This window comes from Arachis stenosperma, chromosome 5 (genome assembly GCF_014773155.1).
Source record: "Arachis stenosperma cultivar V10309 chromosome 5, arast.V10309.gnm1.PFL2, whole genome shotgun sequence".
Lineage (NCBI taxonomy): Eukaryota > Viridiplantae > Streptophyta > Magnoliopsida > Fabales > Fabaceae > Arachis > Arachis stenosperma.
The window spans coordinates 23,522,208-23,539,587 of NC_080381.1; the positions used below are offsets into that span (position 1 = coordinate 23,522,208).

General features: G+C 34.6%; 1 long non-coding RNA gene and 1 other non-coding gene across 2 annotated transcripts; one reads left to right on the forward strand and one right to left on the reverse strand.

The window, feature by feature from the left end:
• The first annotated feature begins 1,068 nt into the window (after nucleotides 1–1,068).
• LOC130984046 (small nucleolar RNA R71) lies at nucleotides 1,069–1,176 on the forward strand. Its single transcript, XR_009088006.1, has one exon. It is a non-coding gene; the product is annotated as a small nucleolar RNA R71 (small nucleolar RNA).
• A 14,362-nt stretch (nucleotides 1,177–15,538) lies between these two features.
• On the reverse strand, nucleotides 15,539–15,993 carry LOC130979205 (uncharacterized). Its single transcript, XR_009086558.1, has 3 exons — nucleotides 15,817–15,993; nucleotides 15,675–15,731; nucleotides 15,539–15,590 (listed from the first exon to the last, which is right to left on the reverse strand). It is a non-coding gene; the product is annotated as an uncharacterized LOC130979205 (long non-coding RNA).
• Between the last annotated feature and the right edge of the window lie 1,387 nt (nucleotides 15,994–17,380).

Genomic DNA, 17,380 nt, shown 5'->3' on the forward strand with positions numbered 1-17,380 from the left:
TTCTTTGGTGAGCAAAGGGGGTTCATCCTCCCAAGTCTCATTTCCAAATAACTTGTCATTCAGCTTCATGATTGCTCCAAGGTATTTAGCAACTTGCTCTTCAGTGACATACTCATCCTCTTCAGAGGAAAAATACTCATCAGAGCTCATGAAAGGCAGTAGTAAGTCCAAGGGAATCTCTATGGTCTCAGTTTGAGCCTCAGATTCCCAAGGTTCCTCAGTGGGGAACTCATTGGAGACCAGTGGACGTCCAGTGAGGCCTTCCTCAGTGGCGTTCACTTCCTCTTCTTCCTCCCAGAATTCGGCCATATTTATGGCTTTGCACTCTCCTTTTGGATTTTCTTCAGTGTTACTTGGGAGAGTGCTTGGGGGAAGTTCAGTAATTTTCTTGCTCAGCTGACCCACTTGTCCTTCCAAATTCCTAATGGAGGATCTAGTTTTAGTCATGAAACTTTGAGTGGTCTTTATTAGATCAGAGACCATTGTTGCTAAGTCAGAAGTATTCTGCTTAGAACTCTCTGTCTGTTGCTGAGAAGATGATGGAAAAGGCTTGCCATTGCTAAACCTGTTTCTTCCACCATTATTGTTATTGAAACCTTGTTGAGGTCTCTCTTGATTCTTCCATGAGAGATTTGGGTGATTTCTCCATGAAGAATTATAGGTGTTTCCATAGGGTTCTCCTAGGTAATTCACCTCTTCCATGGAAGGGTTCTCAGGATCATAAGCTTCTTCCTCAGATGAAGCATCCTTAGTACTGTTTGGTGCATTTTGCATTCCAGACAGACTTTGAGAAATCAAATTAACTTGTTGAGTCAATATCTTGTTCTGAGCCAATATGGCATTCAGAGTGTCAATTTCAAGAACTCCTTTCTTCTGACTAGTCCCATTGTTCACAGGATTCCTTTCAGAAGTGTACATGAATTGGTTATTTGCAACCATTTCAATCAGTTCTTGAGCTTCTGCAGGCGTCTTCTTTAGATGAAGAGATCCTCCAGCAGAGCTATCCAAAGACATCTTGGATAGTTCAGAGAGACCATCATAGAAAATACCTATGATGCTCCATTCAGAAAGCATGTCTGAAGGACATCTTCTGATTAATTGTTTGTATCTTTCCCAAGCTTCATAGAGGGATTCTCCATCCTTCTGTCTGAAGGTTTGGACTTCCACTCTAAGCTTACTCCATCTTTGTGGTGGAAAGAACTTTGCCAAGAAGGCATTGACTAGCTTTTCCCAAGAGTCCAGGCTTTCTTTAGGTTGAGAATCCAACCATATTCTAGCTCTGTCTCTTACAGCAAAAGGGAATAGCATCAGTCTATAGACCTCAGGGTTAACCCCATTAGTCTTGACTGTGTCACAGATTTGCAAGAACTCAGCTAAAAACTGATGAGGATCTTCCATTGGAAGTCCATGAAACTTGCAATTCTGTTGCATTAGAGAAACTAATTGAGGCTTAAGCTCAAAGTTGTTTGCTCCAATGGCAGGGATAGAGATGCTTCTCCCATAGAAATCAGGATTAGGTGCAGTAAAGTCACCAAGCACCTTCCTTGCATTGTTTGCATTATTGTTGTTTTCGGCTGCCATGTCTTCTTCTTCTTTGAAGAATTCGGTCAGGTCCTCCAAAGAGAGTTGTGCTTTGGCTTCTCTTAGTTTTCTCTTCAAGGTCCTTTCAGGTTCAGGGTCAGCTTCAACAAGAATGCCTTTGTCTCTACTCCTGCTCATATGAAAGAGAAGAGAACAAGAAAATGTGGAATCCTCTATGTCAAAGTATAGAGATTCCTTGAGGTGTCAGAGGAAAAGAGAAATAGAAAGAAGAAGGAGAAGGAGAATTCGAACTTTACTTAGATAAGGTTCGAATTGTGCATTAAGAAGGAGTGGTACTCCATAAATAAAAGGATGTGAGAAGGAGGGAAGTAATTTTTCGAAAATTAATTAGAAGATTTTGAAAACAAACACTAGTTGATTTTCGAAAATCAAAGTGGAAAAGAAATCAAGTGATTTTTGAAAAAGATTTTAAAATTAGAAATTAAGAGGATTTGATTGAAAACTATTTTGAAAGAAAAAAAAAAGATGTGGTTAAAAAGATTTGATTGAAAAGTTATGGTCTTAAAAAGATGTGATTGAGAAGATATGATTTGAAAACAATTTTAAAAGATATGATTTGAAAACAATTTGAAAAAGATTTGATTTTTAAAATTAATAACTTGCCTAACAAGAAAAGATATGATTCAAACATAAAACCTTTCTCAACAGAAAAGGCAACAATTTTTGAGATGTTCAATCAAATCATTAATTGTTAGTAAGTATCTTTTAAAAAGGAAAGAAATTGATTTTGAAAACATTTGATTGAAAAGATTTGATTTGAAAAAGATTTGATTTTGAAAAACTAAACAAATTTGATTTGAAAACAAAATCTTCCTCCTAGCACCATCCTGGCGTTAAACGCCCAGAATGGTATACATTCTGGCATTTAACGCCCAAAATGCACCCTTTTTGGGCGTTAAACGCCCAACCAGGTACCCTGGCTGGCGTTTAAACGCCAGTCTGCCTTCTTCACTGGGCATTTTTGAATGCTCAGCTTTTTCTGTATAATTCTTCTGCAGTATGTTCTGAATCTTCAATTCTTTGTATCATTGACTTGAAAAGACACAAATTAAAAATATTTTTGGATTTTTTTAATAATCAAAATGTGACAAGAATCAAATAACAATGCATGCAAGACACCAAACTTAGCAGTTTGTGTACTACTGACACTAACAATATGAGAATGCATATGAGACACACAAAATACTTCAAGTCAATAGAATTCAAAGATCAAAACAAAGAAATATATGCATGGATTCGAAAATTATAACAAAAACATGCATTTGACACCAAACTTAGGATGAGACACTAAACTTAAGCAAGAAACATCAAATATTTTTGGTCTTTTTATGATTTTGTAAATTTTTTTGTGTTTTTCGAAAATTAAGTAGGAAAAGGTATTAAAATTCTTAATGAGAATTCCAGGAATCAGTGCAATGCTAGTCTAAGACTCCGGTCCAGGAATTAGACATGGCTTCACAGCCAGCCAAGCTTTCAAAGAAAGCTTCGGTCCAAAACACTAGACATGGCCAAAGGCCAGCCAACCTTAGCAAATCACTGCTCCAAAAGCAAGATTGATAAGAAATCAACAAGTTCTTGTGGTGATAAGTTGAAACCTCGGTCCAATGAGATTAGACATGGCTTCTCAGCCAGCCAGATTTCAACAAATCATCATGAAACTCTAGAATTCATCTTCAAGAATTTCGAAAAAAAATAATACCTAATCTAAGCAACAAGATGAACCGTCAGTTGTCCAGCCTAAACAATCCCGGGCAATAACACCAAAAACTCGATGTTGTTGCCGGATCTTGGCACTGATGTTACCAAAAGCTTGCTCAAAACTTGAACAATCCCCGGCAACGGCGCCAAAAACTTGGTGCACGAAATTGTGAACAATACTTTTTCACAACTCAAATAATCCCCGGTAATGGCTCCAAGAACTTGGTGGCTCAATACCATGGCATTACACAACTTCGCACAACTAACCAGCAAGTGCACTGGGTCGTCCAAGTAATAAACCTTACGTGAGTAAGGGTCGATCCCACGGAGATTGTTAGTATTGAAGCAAGCTATGGTCATCTTGTAAATCTTAGTCAGGCAAACTCAAATATATGATGATGAACGAAAATAACATAGAAGATAAGGATAGTGATACTTATGTATATCATTGGTGTAAGAGCTTCAGACAAGTGTATGAAGATGCCTTCCCTTCCGTCTCTCTGCTTTCCTAATGCCTTCATCCAATCCTTCTTACTCCTTTCCATGGCAAGCTCGTGTAAGGTTTCACTGTTGTCAGCAGCTACCTCCCATCCGCGCAGTGAAAGCTAATGCACACACTCTGTCACAGTGCTGCCAATCACCGGTTTGGTTCCCTCCCCTACCGGAATAGAATAACTCTTTTGCGTCTGTCACTAACGCCCAGTAGGTTACAGGTTTGAAGCACGTCACAGTCATTCAATCATTGAATCCTACTCAGAATACCACAGACAAGGTTTAGACCTTCCGGATTCTCTTGAATGCCGCCATCAGGTCCTGCCTATACCACGAAGATTCCGAAGAATCCAAGAGATATTCACTAAGCCTCGGATGCTTGTAGAACAAGAATGGTTGTCAGTCACCTTGTTCATGGGTGAGAATGGTGATGGGCGTCAATCATCACCTTCATCATGTTGAAGAACAAGTGATATCTTGGATAAAGAACAAGCGGAATTGAATGGAAGAACAATAGTAATTGCATTAATACTCGAGGTACAGCAGAGCTCCACACCTTAATATATGGTGTGTAGAAACTCCACCGTTGAAAATACATAAGAATAAGGTCTAGGCATGGCCGAATGGCCAGCCTCCCAATGATCTAAGATAGCATAAAACTCAAAGATAGCTACCAAGATCTAGATGTCATAATACAATAGTAAAAGGTCCTACTTATAGAAAACTAGTACATAGATGAGTAAATGACATAAAAATCCACTTCCGGGCCCACTTGGTGTGTGCTTGGGCTGAGCAATGAAGAAATTTCGTGTAGAGACTCTCCTTGGAGTTAAACGCCAGCTTTGGTGCCAGTTTGGGCGTTTAACTCCCATTTGGGTGCCAGTTCCAGCGTTTAACGCTGGGATTTCTTGAGGTGACTTTGAACGCCGGTTTGGGCCATCAAATCTTGGGCAAAGTATGGACTATCATATATTGCTGGAAAGCCCAGGATGTCTACTTTCCAACGCCGTTGAGAGCGCGCCAATTGGGCTTTTGTAGCTCCAGAAAATCCGCTTTGAGTGCAGGGAGGTCAGAATCCAACAGCATCTGCAGTCCTTTTGAGTCTCTGGATCAGATTTTTGCTCAGGTCCCTCAATTTCAGCCAGAAAATACCTGAAATCACAGAAAAACACACAAACTCATAGTAAAGTCCAGAAAAGTGAATTTTAACTAAAAACTAATAAAAATATACTAAAAACTAACTAGATCATATCAAAAACATACTAAAAACAATGCCAAAAAGTATACAAATCATCCGCTCATCAGTCGTCCTTGTTCGGTGAAAGACACATTCTGACCCAAATAGATGCGGGTGTTTATCAGGCATGTTCATCTTAATGTGATGAACAGAGCTAATTGGTTAGATCATCCTATTCACCATGATGAAGTACGAATATACATCTTAGAATTAATCAAACACGGATCGAAGAAAAATAGTAATACTTTTATTAATTTATAGGACTCAACAGGGCTCATCCCCTCAACCTAGGAGGTTTAGAAACTCATACTGAAAGTAAAATAATGAGAAAAATGTGTATGATCCTCTCCTGAATCGAAGAGTGTAAAAGAGGTGTGATTTACATAAACATAAACTCTTAAATACTAAACAGATTACTAGTAAGGGTAAAACAGTCTATTTAGTGCTAAAATCCACTTCTGGGGCCCACTTAATGAATGTTTGGGCTGAGCCTTGATGAGATCCACGTGCTATGAGGCCCCTTAGGCGTGGAATGCCAGCTAGAGGGTCCTCTTTGGGCCTTTGGACGCTGGACTCTGCTCTTTGGGCGCTAGACGCTAGGAAGGGGGTAGGAAGCTGGAGTTTGATGCCAGTTTTGGGCCTTCTAATTCGAAGCAAAGTATGGACTATTATATATTAATGGAAAGGTCTACAAGTCAGCTTTCCATAGCCATAGAGAGCGCTCCATTTGGACTTCTGTATCTCTAGAAGATTTCTTCTGAATGCAAGGGGGTCAGATCCAGATAGCATCTGTAGTGCTTTCTCTGTCTCTGAATCAGACTTCTGCTCCAGCTCCTCAATTTCGGCCAGAAATTACATAAAATTGTACAAAAATATAAAAACTCATAGTAGAATCTAAAAATGTGAATTTAACACTAAAACCTATAAAAACTCAATAAAAACTGAACAAAAACAACTAAAAACTATATGAAAATGATGTCAAAAAGCATATAAAATATCCGCTCATCACCCCATCCACCGTAGCGCGCTAAGAGTTCTTAACTAATGAAGTGAGCTTCTCGATTTGCTTCATGAGCTAAAAAACCTTCTTTTTAAGTTTCTCTTCCCTCGCGTCAGAAGTATTTTTTGCCTCCTCCATTGATTCAACTTTAGTTTGAAGGGTTTGCTTCTCTTCTTTAAGAGTTGCCAAGGATTCATTTAAACTCTAAACCTGTGACTTCGCCTTCTTTAGTTCTTTTTCTTGCCCTAAATATTCAGAGTGAAAGTTAACAACTTCTTTCTCAGCATCCCTAATATAGATGGCTGAGCGAAGTAACATCCTCTTAACATGGGGCAGGGTCTCCTTGAGGGGTAGTTTAGCCATTCCTGACTTAATCTCATCGATCATGAGGTATTCGTCAATAAACTCGAGAGCCTGAAATTCCTTCTACAAAATACAACCAAAAGAAGTTAGGAAAAAGTTCCAGTTGCCTCAACATGACCTTTCCCTCTCTTCTGTTTCTTATTTTTAGGAAAATTAGTGAGAGAGGGGTTATCTAAGTCATGAACCTTGGAGTCAGCTCCTACGTTGAATCTTGGTGGCATGAGAATGTTACTCAATGTGGCTGAGGAAGAAACCTTATCCCCACCACCTGAGTTGATCACCACGTTAGCCTGAGAAGCTGCTAACCTCCTTTTCATGGCGATAATAGCTTCTAAGCCTCCAGACATGTCAACTGCCAAGAAAGGAAGAGGGAGAAGCTATAAAATAATGAAGTTAGAAATAGTGATATAAGAATTAGTAAAGGAAAAATAATGCATTAAGCTAGTAACATAATTTACAAATGGCATTCCAAGCAACATGCTCGTCAGCCAAAATGTCCCTCAAACTTAAAGGTTGGTCGCACCACAATTCTAGAAACATGTGAATTCTAGCAAGCTCAAAAGCATTAATACTTTGTAGCTGGATCTTTGGCGATGAGACGTTAAAATTCCAATGCAAGTTAAACATTTTTTCATCTTTCAAAGTCATAAAAAACAATGTTGTGCCTTCTACTCTTTCAATTTTAAAAATATTTCCTTAAATTTCTGATAGGATTCATAGAAAAGGTTGAAAATTCTCTTGTCTGAGTTACATCGGAAGGAAATAAACCCACAACATTGAGTACTGAAGGGCATAGGTAAATTAAAGAAATTAAAAAACTCTATAAGAGGCATCTAATTCTAAAAAATAACATAGAAGATTGAAGCTTCAAATAATGTCTCAGCTATTAGAATGAAGCTGTGAAGGGGCACATCCTGTATATCTTAGAATGCCTTACTGAAAATCTGTGAAAGGAAGTCAGACACCAAAACACGTGAATAACGTCTTATACATCCACAACCAGTCAGGTTGGGAGCCCGCATAGTGGTTAAAATGGTAAATATGATTGTTTTGGTTTGGGGTAGAAAGGATGTATAAAATTCCTACATCTGAGTTAAAGATGACTCCGACATCTCGTAATTCATCTAACTCATCTTGGGAGATGGTAGATGTGGTGGATTTCATTTCTTTGGAAACCCAAGAGTAGGGATCCACCTAGTGAGTTGGGTTGGGCCGAGAAGCAGGTTTAGATGTTCCAAGTTCCAACACATTCACGTGTGGGGATGACCATTTGTCTTAGCATCTCAAAAAAACCTATAGGAATACCATCACTATGTTACAAAAAAAGAAAACTTTGAGAAGAATACTAAAGGAATCCAATGAAAATCCTACAAATTTCCAAAAAGGACAAGAAATAACTAAAAAACTAATATTCAAAGTAGGAGAAAGCTAAATAGTGGGACCCTACTAAACTGTAATTATTCAAAAATGCAAAGCAAAGTCATTGGTGGTTCAGTCGAAATTATGAAAATGCATGTCTACAATAATCAGGGGCAGAGCTTAGTTGAGACAAGGGGGGCTATGGCCCCCAAACTTTTGTTAAAAAAATTAGTAATACTTCTTCAAAAAAAATAGTTCAGTTGACTCAAATACTTTACTATGACTTAAAATACCAAAGTTCAATCTTCATTTCTTGCTTTTATTGCATATTAGTTTTTATTTTTAAACATTCAAACATGTTGGATTTGGAATGAATTGAGTGTATGCATTTCGCAGCTCATCTATTCAATAAGCAACACTCCCTCTACCTTTAAGTTTAAATATAAAAAATTAGGCATTTTTTATTTATGTAATTTAATATTATTTTATATTTTACTGTTAATTTAATTTAATTTTTTATATGATAAAAAATATTAGAATATACAATAAGTATTGATATTATTGTATTTGTATAAATTGATAAAAAAATTCAATAAATATTATAAATTTTAATATTTGTCCTTCTAACTTCTTTTTTACATATTTTACCAGATATATATTCAAATTTTTATATAAAATAATCATGAAAAGTCAAAGAATTGATGTATTTTTTAAGAGGAATGCTAATATTAAAAAAGGAGAACATATAACTTTTACAATATCAACACCTATAGATAGTTCTTCTACTTTAATGAATCACGAAAAAAGTGAGATACAACCTTCAAAAGTTCAAAGAGTTGCATCTGATGAGTTTTACCTTAATTCTTTGGAACGAAACCCTAGAAAACGACTTCAAATTTGGTAATATCACCCGAATCAGAAAGATGAGGTTAGACGAGCTTATCTTAAATCATATTCATATGAAAAGCATCTTGACAATTATCTTCTATCTGGCCCTCTCAAATTTTTGTTTCAAGCTCCGCCACTGACAATAATGCCAAAGATCAAGGCAGAGGCATTAAGAAGAAGAAATTTTTGCATATCTCATCCTTAAAATAAAACAACAAACATGATTTAGGAATAGAAAATGTGAAATATAAGTTTTTTTACATGGATAAGAGATAGCTGTTATGGGAATTTGTGGATGGATGGCTAGTAAATCCGCTTTGGACACCCAGTAGTGCTAGAGAAGTGAAAGAACTTAAAAGTTTTCTTTGAAAGAGAGATGAGATTTTTCAAGAAGAAGTTGAAAATGATAAGTAAAGATTGAAGTGGAGTTTTTTCGAAGGAAATTGAAAAAGTTTCTTAATGGTTTTTTGGTGCTTAAAATATAATGGGTACAAAAAAAATAATCGTAAGTCAAGAAACCCAAGTTGGGATACTATTTTGGACAAGAATAATATGGTGAGATTATGACTAAATGAGAATAGTACATTACCAGCTCTATTAATGGATAATGGATATGTTATTAAAATAAATAAAATTATTATCTTGAAAAGGTGTTAGATCATGACATCGAAACGTTCATTTAAAGCTATAAATGCCTAGCAGTTACCTCGAGAAAGGTATAATATAGAGAAAAAGAAAACTCATGAGGGAAGAGATAATTCATTACAATCATACTAAATGCACTACTAACTTAAGTATAAGAGTGCATTTGTAGGTTGTTCTCCAAGCATGGTGTTGATACAGCTCAAATTAGGGTCTTATAATCTTGTAAGCTCGTAATTACATCAAAAGTTACGAACATGTCCATTCCTTTTTTATCCTTTTACCATTCAGTAATGAATAAATAACCAGATTTTAATTTTAAAATGGGTTGAATATCAGTGTAATTCATGGTTGTGAGGGTTGGTAGTGATTAACTTCAACATGGTCCATCTCTACCTCTCGTTAAGTGTGAGCTTCTGACTTAGGCTTCACACAATCTGTGAGAAGGTGGGTTGTTGACACGTGTCCAACCGAATCCCACTCATGGTGGTGGAGTTATTACTATTGTTATTCTAAGTCTCGATAGTTCTTTTTGGGGAGTGACATTATCTGCTATCGACAGTCATGGAGAGGTGACGAAGAGGTCCTTGAGCTTGTGCCGATGATCGCCGTGGTGGTGGTGTCAGGAGAATCTTGCATTGGCAAAGGATGCAATGGAAGCGACAACAGTGGTGGTAACGGTGGAAGGACGAATGAGGTGGGTTGCTCCAATAGACTCAAAAATCTTTATGTTGTGAGATTCAACGGATGACAAAGGATTGCTCTTTTGAAAAATAACACGAGCTCTAATATTTTCAAATGATCAAATTGTGGATTTGGAGAAGAAGTTTATCATTCTTTGTTTTTATTCAAGGAAACACAAGATTTGATTTTGGTAGTTTTTGTAATCTGTGTTTCCGGTGAATAAGAGATTTATGGAAGAATATTAAAGCTATAAATGAGTGTGATGTCATGGCATATGGGCATAAACATAGCTGGTATTTTGTTCCCTCTGTGAAACATTACTGCCAAAAACTAATTGAAGTACTCTCAGTTTAAAAGGATTTAACACTCAACATATATAAATTTTGTGTAATATGGTGATACTTTCCATTTCCACCACAAAGATATGAAAAGAAGGCTAAAACAGGCAAAGTAGACTTGTTAAAAAAGAATATTATATATTTTTTCATCTTCATTCTTTCTCGCACAATGCAAAATTCTAATTTTAAAAGAAAAAAAAATTGTATAACACTTTTCGTTCTTTGTTGAGACACAATTTTTTAAAAATACATTTATACATAGTTACCCACAAGAAATATGTATTTTGTGTCTTTCTAAAATATTAAGACACAGATTAAATTATATTTTTAGATAGTTTTAGCCTTATGATTTTTTTAAAATTCCAAATTATCCTACTCATTAACACCATGTCTCTTTTATCTTTTTTCATTATCTTCTTCTGTGACATCTTTACTTCTTTTTCATTTACCTTTTTTTTTCTTCCTTCTTTATTATACTCTTCCTCCTCTAGTGCCTTTAAATCCTTCTCCTCTCGTGCCTTAATATCCTTAATCTTCTTCCTTCTTCGTACTCTTTCATCTTCTTCTTTTTCTTCTTATTGTCTTCAAATTTAATTTTTTTGTTTCATTTGGTTTTTGAATAGAACATGGTGTTGCCAGAAAGAAAGAAAGAAAATATTAATACTAATTCGGTAATAATAAATCTCTTTTTTATCTTTTTAATCTGGTAATATTTATTTTTTATTTGATTTTTTATGAATTTAATTCTTTTGATTTTTTACTAGAGATTGAAGGAATTGATAAAAGAGAATGTTAGAGGGGTAAAGAAGAGGATAATAAATTTTGCTTGAATGAAGGGGTAATACATATTTTTAAATTGTTTTCATCTATTTTATCAAATATAATTCATGAAGAAATATTAAAAGATTGTTGGTTGATCTAAACATGCCATCGAAGAATATCAATGAAGGCTCAATTCATGAAGATCCGGATATACCCTAAAGGGCATGTGGCAAGTAGATATTGAAAGTCACGAGGATTCTGCAATTTGAGACTCCATAACCAATCCGTATCAAGTTAAGCCATATCTGATAACGAGAAAGTAGAAGTTAAATCAGTAGATATACTTGATAACGATGAGGAGGAAGAGGATGTAGAGATGAGCTTTTTCACAGACTCATAACTTGCACTGACTCAACCTGCTATTTTCCAGTCATATGATCATCCCCCTTACTTTTTCACTTTGAACTTTGATATAATGAATTAAGATTGGTCTTTTGGTCAGGAGGCTTTGATGATAATCTGACCAATGAATTCGTAGTTGGATAACAATTTGAAAAGAAAGAAATTTTTATGACAATTAAGATGTATATCATCACAAAGACCGTGGAATATAAGATATTAAAAAGTGACTATTTCAAGTATTCAGTCTAGTGCATTCAGTTTGGAGTGAGTTGTTAATCAAGCATAGTCGCTTCCTATCGTCGAAGCCACTTCATGTGGACTCGGGAGTCAGACGCATCCGAAAACAAGTTATCCCTATGATATGCATGATATATTTTTGGGTGTATTGTATACGTCGCTCCTTTGTAGAGTGTTCATCCAACTCTTGACACATTCTCTTGGAACTATACTAGATTGATGACCCATTTACTCTAATATTGTTTGTCAATGAATTCTGGTACGGTCTTAAAAATTGCAAAAAAAAAAGAAGATAAAATTTAGATTACAAAAAATATAAATTTCATACACATTAAATATATAATTTAAATTTTATACTATTTATCCAAGTCTTCTAGTAATATGATCATCCGTATCTAGCCTATACAAGTTCTTCTCGTACCCTCTTAATAAATTCTGCTCTATTCGTACAATCTATATAAAATTTTAAAAATATAAAAATAATCAAGACATATTAAATCGAAAATGAAATTCGCATAAAAATTAAATCATATTAATCCAATAATAGAGAATATCTACTTATTTTATAATTTATTTTTATATATTCTAATTTAATATGCTACAATTAATAATTTATTTCTATACTTAATTTATAATTTATTATCATATTAGACTAATAATAAAGACACCCACATAATGCTATAATATAAATTATATTATACTACTTTAAATATATTTTAAATTCAAATTAAAATTATAAACTACTCTATTTCTATATATTGTAATTTACTCTAAAATATTTATTCTTATAATAATTAAAAACCATTCTATATATTATTATGAACTCTAAAATCATAAACTACTCTAAAATATTTATTCCTATAACAATTAACAACTACTTCTACATAATGATAATCTAACTATTCATATAATACTATAATTAATATTATTTAAACTAAATACTTAAATAAATATTGTAACGACCCAATTTCTAGTAAGTCATGATCATACTAGAAACTGAGTGCTACCAACTTGTCTTTCTAATTATTATCTATTATTTACTATATGAGCTTGATTCGTTGTTAAAAGCGTAGTTATTTTGCGAGGTACTTTTTTTTTAAAAAACAACATTTGGATTAATAAACAGAATCATTCATAAGCAATTCACAAATAATAATAGATAAAACAGTTATAAACAACCACACATAAATACATCTCAAGCAGTTGATAACATTCCGTGATCCAGCTTTATTAGAACATAGACTGTTAGTTAAAACACCCCTAGATATAGCTAAATAATAACTATATACATATATACATACAACATCCTAGGCCCTGACCTGTTCAAGAAGTCCCTAAGCTGGCGCCCAGGCTAGCCTAGACTCTATACTCACCTAGTCCCTCTAACCTACTAAAGCGAGGGAAAATACGTTCTAGGTCTTCTAAACTCAAGTCAGGTGGAACGTCATCAAAAGGTGGAAGGTCGTATACTACTCCTCTGCACGATCATATGACATCAAAGAGCATCTCTCAAGTACTTCATCGAGTGGCCACATAACAGCAACATCATACGAAGGAGTTAGGTTAAAGTTTGTAGATAAGCGGGGTGCAGACGTTGGCTGGCCTCACCGTATATACATATGAACAGAGAACGGAATTCACCCTAGACTCAGAAGACTACCTAGAGCGGAATCCTCTTTACGAACAGTCATTAGCGAACTACGAAAGGGTACTCATGCTTCCATCTGGAGGGGAAAGGAGAGGGAAGGGGTAAGAACTGGGGAGTTCTTAGTAGGGTCGGGGTTATTAGTTAAGTTCATTAATTCTATGTTGTTTGGCAGATGAATAACAGAATATAGATGAGCAGTAAACAGAAGATAGATAAATTTAAAAATAGAGAAAACAGAAAGCAGGACACAAACAAAAGAATACAAAAAAATACAACACAAATACAAAGAATAGAATACAAACAAACAAAGCATACATTTACTCAACAATCATAACAGAGGAAATGCACAACCAAGTATGATGCATGTCTGTCCTATGCAGGCCATGAGCTCACGTGTCGGTTTACACCCTGCATCCCGACATTACCTAGGAACAAGTCCCAGATATGGCTTCCCTTTGTGTCCTTAGTGCATATGTGTCGGTGGTAAGAATACCACTCCTTCGTGACTACCGGCAGTCGACGCAAAGCCCGACCCCATAATATACGCACAAGGGGAAACAGTGATCCTCAGTTCGTGGGCGTCCCCGAGATCAATTCACAACAATAAAACAGAGATCTTCAGTTCGTGGGTTATTCCCCGAGATCAATACACAATAACATAGTGATCTTCAGTTCGTGGGTTATTCCCCGAGATCAACATACAACGATTCATGGGTTATTCCCGTAATCAATGATTATCAGTCCGTGGGTTTTTCCCGCTTATAAAACAAATAACAATTTATGGGTTTCCCCGAGATCAATGATCATTCAGTTCGTGGGTACTTCCCGAATTCAACCAATTATCAGTTCATGGGTGTCCCCCGTAGTTAAACAATTAACAGTTCGTGGGGTATTCCCGCCTTTTATCGTTTTTCGTTATCCTTTCTCAACCTCAACAAATCCACAAATCAATCTTCATTTCCTCTTTCCCTTTGAATCCATAACACATATTCCTAAACCTTTCTTAACTTTCTCTTTATCTCTTTACTCTGCTCTAATTACTCTGTTTTCTGTATCTCTTTATTTTTCTCTGATTACTATTTCCTTTATATATATGTTACTCTTCTTCTCTTTATCTCTTTCCTCAACTCTGATTATTCTGTTCTCTGTGTTTTCCTACTCTGCTCTGATTTTCTCTGCTTAACATATATAGTTGAAGCTTATGTAAATTTCGGTATAAATAGTTAGCCTGTCCCAAGTATAGGTTCATTAAGTCTATACTGAAACAGTTTAACTTTTCATATAATACCTAACCCTAGTCGCAACTCAAGTACTATCTAAGTTGCCCTGATTCGTTCACTAATCTCTGTCTGTTTTCTGTCATTAAAACTTTACAGACTTTTTCTTTGACTTTTATCTTTTCTTCAACCTTTATCTTTTCTTTATCTTTTCCTCACTAACATGTTATTACCACTCCCTAAGTGTTTTATGAAGGTAATTATGAGATTCTGCACTTAAAGTTGTCTTTCTAAAGCTTTTACAGAAAACTGCCTTTTTCGCATTATTTTATTATTTTTATTAAAATATTATTTTTAATTAAATATTATTATTTAATATTTTATTATTATTTATTATTTTATTATTAAATTTTCGAAAATTAACTTTACTTTAACCTTTAACCTTTAAAATTCACTTTTTACCACCCGTAACTTTTAATATTTCTACTTTTACCACCCTAACTTTCAGAAATTACAAAATAACCCCTTAAACACCAAAATAATTACTTCCTTGCCCTTTCTAAGATCTAAAAGGTGTTCTTCAATGTTCTTCACCACACTCAAAGTGTTCTTCATGTTCTTCATATATTCTTCAAATTCTTTCTCTATTTTTACCCGTTTTTCAGTCTTTTCAGCAACCGATTTTTACCATAATTCATAATAAATTAGCAGCCACTAAAACCCCATCTTTTTCACATGATTTTAACACAAATTGAACCCCAATTTAAGCTCTAGGGTTCGTTTTTCCAGCTGCTCTCAAGAACAACATTCATAGCTTGAATATCATCAAATTTCATAAAAAATTCAACAAACTTTCACCAAGAATAACTCATATAAGCAATCAATTTCAAGCATAACCAAACCATATCATAATCACACAACTCAAACACAATCAATCAAGATTAAATTCGTCAATCCCTACCTTGATTTGCTGCTTCAAATCCGGTTACTCTTTCAGGTGGTCCTTAAGCACTTTTTCTTCCTAAATCACATCAAGAACAACTTTAAATCCACAAACTCTCAACTGACCAAATCTCCCTCAGTACGTTAGGAAGAGATATCTCACCTTAGACTTGCTGGAAATTAACGTTTCTTGACCCTCAAGTCAAGTTAAGCATGATTCCTAAGGAAAAACATCAAGAAAACACATGTTTTGCATGGTTTTCCTTGAAAACCGAATTGAAAGGGGAAAGGAACAGCCATCTCACCTTATTTCCAGCCTTGATAAGTCACATGGTTATGTAGAGGAAGAAGAGAGGATCATTTTGGTGAAATCGGAGTTTTGATTTGAGTTTTGGTTCAGAAGAAATCAAGCTTTGAAGATTAAGTGTTCATGAAAGTTTCTCTCTTTTCTCTCTTGTTATTTTCGGCCAAAATGATAAAATGAGACAGCCTTGGAGGTCTTGGGGGTGTAAGGTGAGTTATGATTGGTTGGCTTGGAGGTGGATTAAAATAATATTAAAATATCTCAGGTGTATAACTACTAAAACTAGATGTATCGGAACACTTGTAAAAACATCTCTAAAAATTATTTTCTGAGCTACTAGCATAAATGACACTAGTAACATATTTAATATGAGAATAAAACATGTATGATGAGGCCTTAGCATTGCTAAAGTCATCAGAGAGTGCTGGTGCTAAGCTGCACCAGTAAACCGTAAACCCGGTTAAACCGATTTTCTGTTTTTAACTAAAACAGACCAGGTAACCTTATAATATCATTCAAGAAGCTTCTGATACTAATATAATGATAATATTATCCTATTATCTCTCTTCTCTCATGAATCGAGTCCGGTTCGTCAAACTGAGACTATTTACGAAAAACCGGATCAAAACTCCTAACCGATACGGTTCAAAAACTATGTTCTTCGTGACTGCGTTATCGAGCTTGACTCGAAAAAGGTTCTAGCTTAAAGATGACATAATGACAATGAGGATTGAGATACTTGATGATATATCAAAGATTCTCCTTTTACCGATCCTCCGGAGTTCTCCGTATCTTTAGAAAAGATCTCACGTACTCGAAAATTAGGGTTGTTACAAATATAATATGAAAAATAAACAAAAACAAGAGCAAAGAAGAAAAAACTAACCTGATAAAAGATGAATAATGAAGGAGATTAAAATTGAGAGAGGAGGAGAAAGGAAATTGAGAAAGACTTAGAGAGAAAATTTGAGAAAAAGCAAAAAATATGGAGGAAAATGAATGCTTTTTATAATTGGACGAACTACATTCTCGACATATAAATTGTCGTATTACTAAGCGATTTAAAAAAATTTATGCAGTCCGCTGAAATATTAGACAAACTGCATTTCAAACCAAAAACAAATAAATCTTTATAAATACTGCTCTTTTATTTTGTTTATGAAAATAATGTATTTTTTAATTTATTATAAAAAATCTTACATTTGTCTTCAATTTATATAGTAGACGAACTGCATTTCAAACCAAAAACAAATAAATCTTTATAAATAATGCTCTTTTATTTTGTTTATGAAAATAATGTATTTTTTAATTTATTATAACAAATCTTACATTTGTCTTCAATTTATATACTATATGTTCTTAAGGTTGTGTTTGTTTATAGAGATAGGACACTGAGACAGAAATACAGAGATATAAAATTGTGTTTGACAGAAAAGTCATGAACAGACACAATGTATTTATATTTTAGAGACACTGAATTAGTGTATTTTGGTCCATCCTGACAGGAAGGATATAGAGACACTAACAAGGAATACAACTTATTTTTTATTTTTTTATTATTCTTG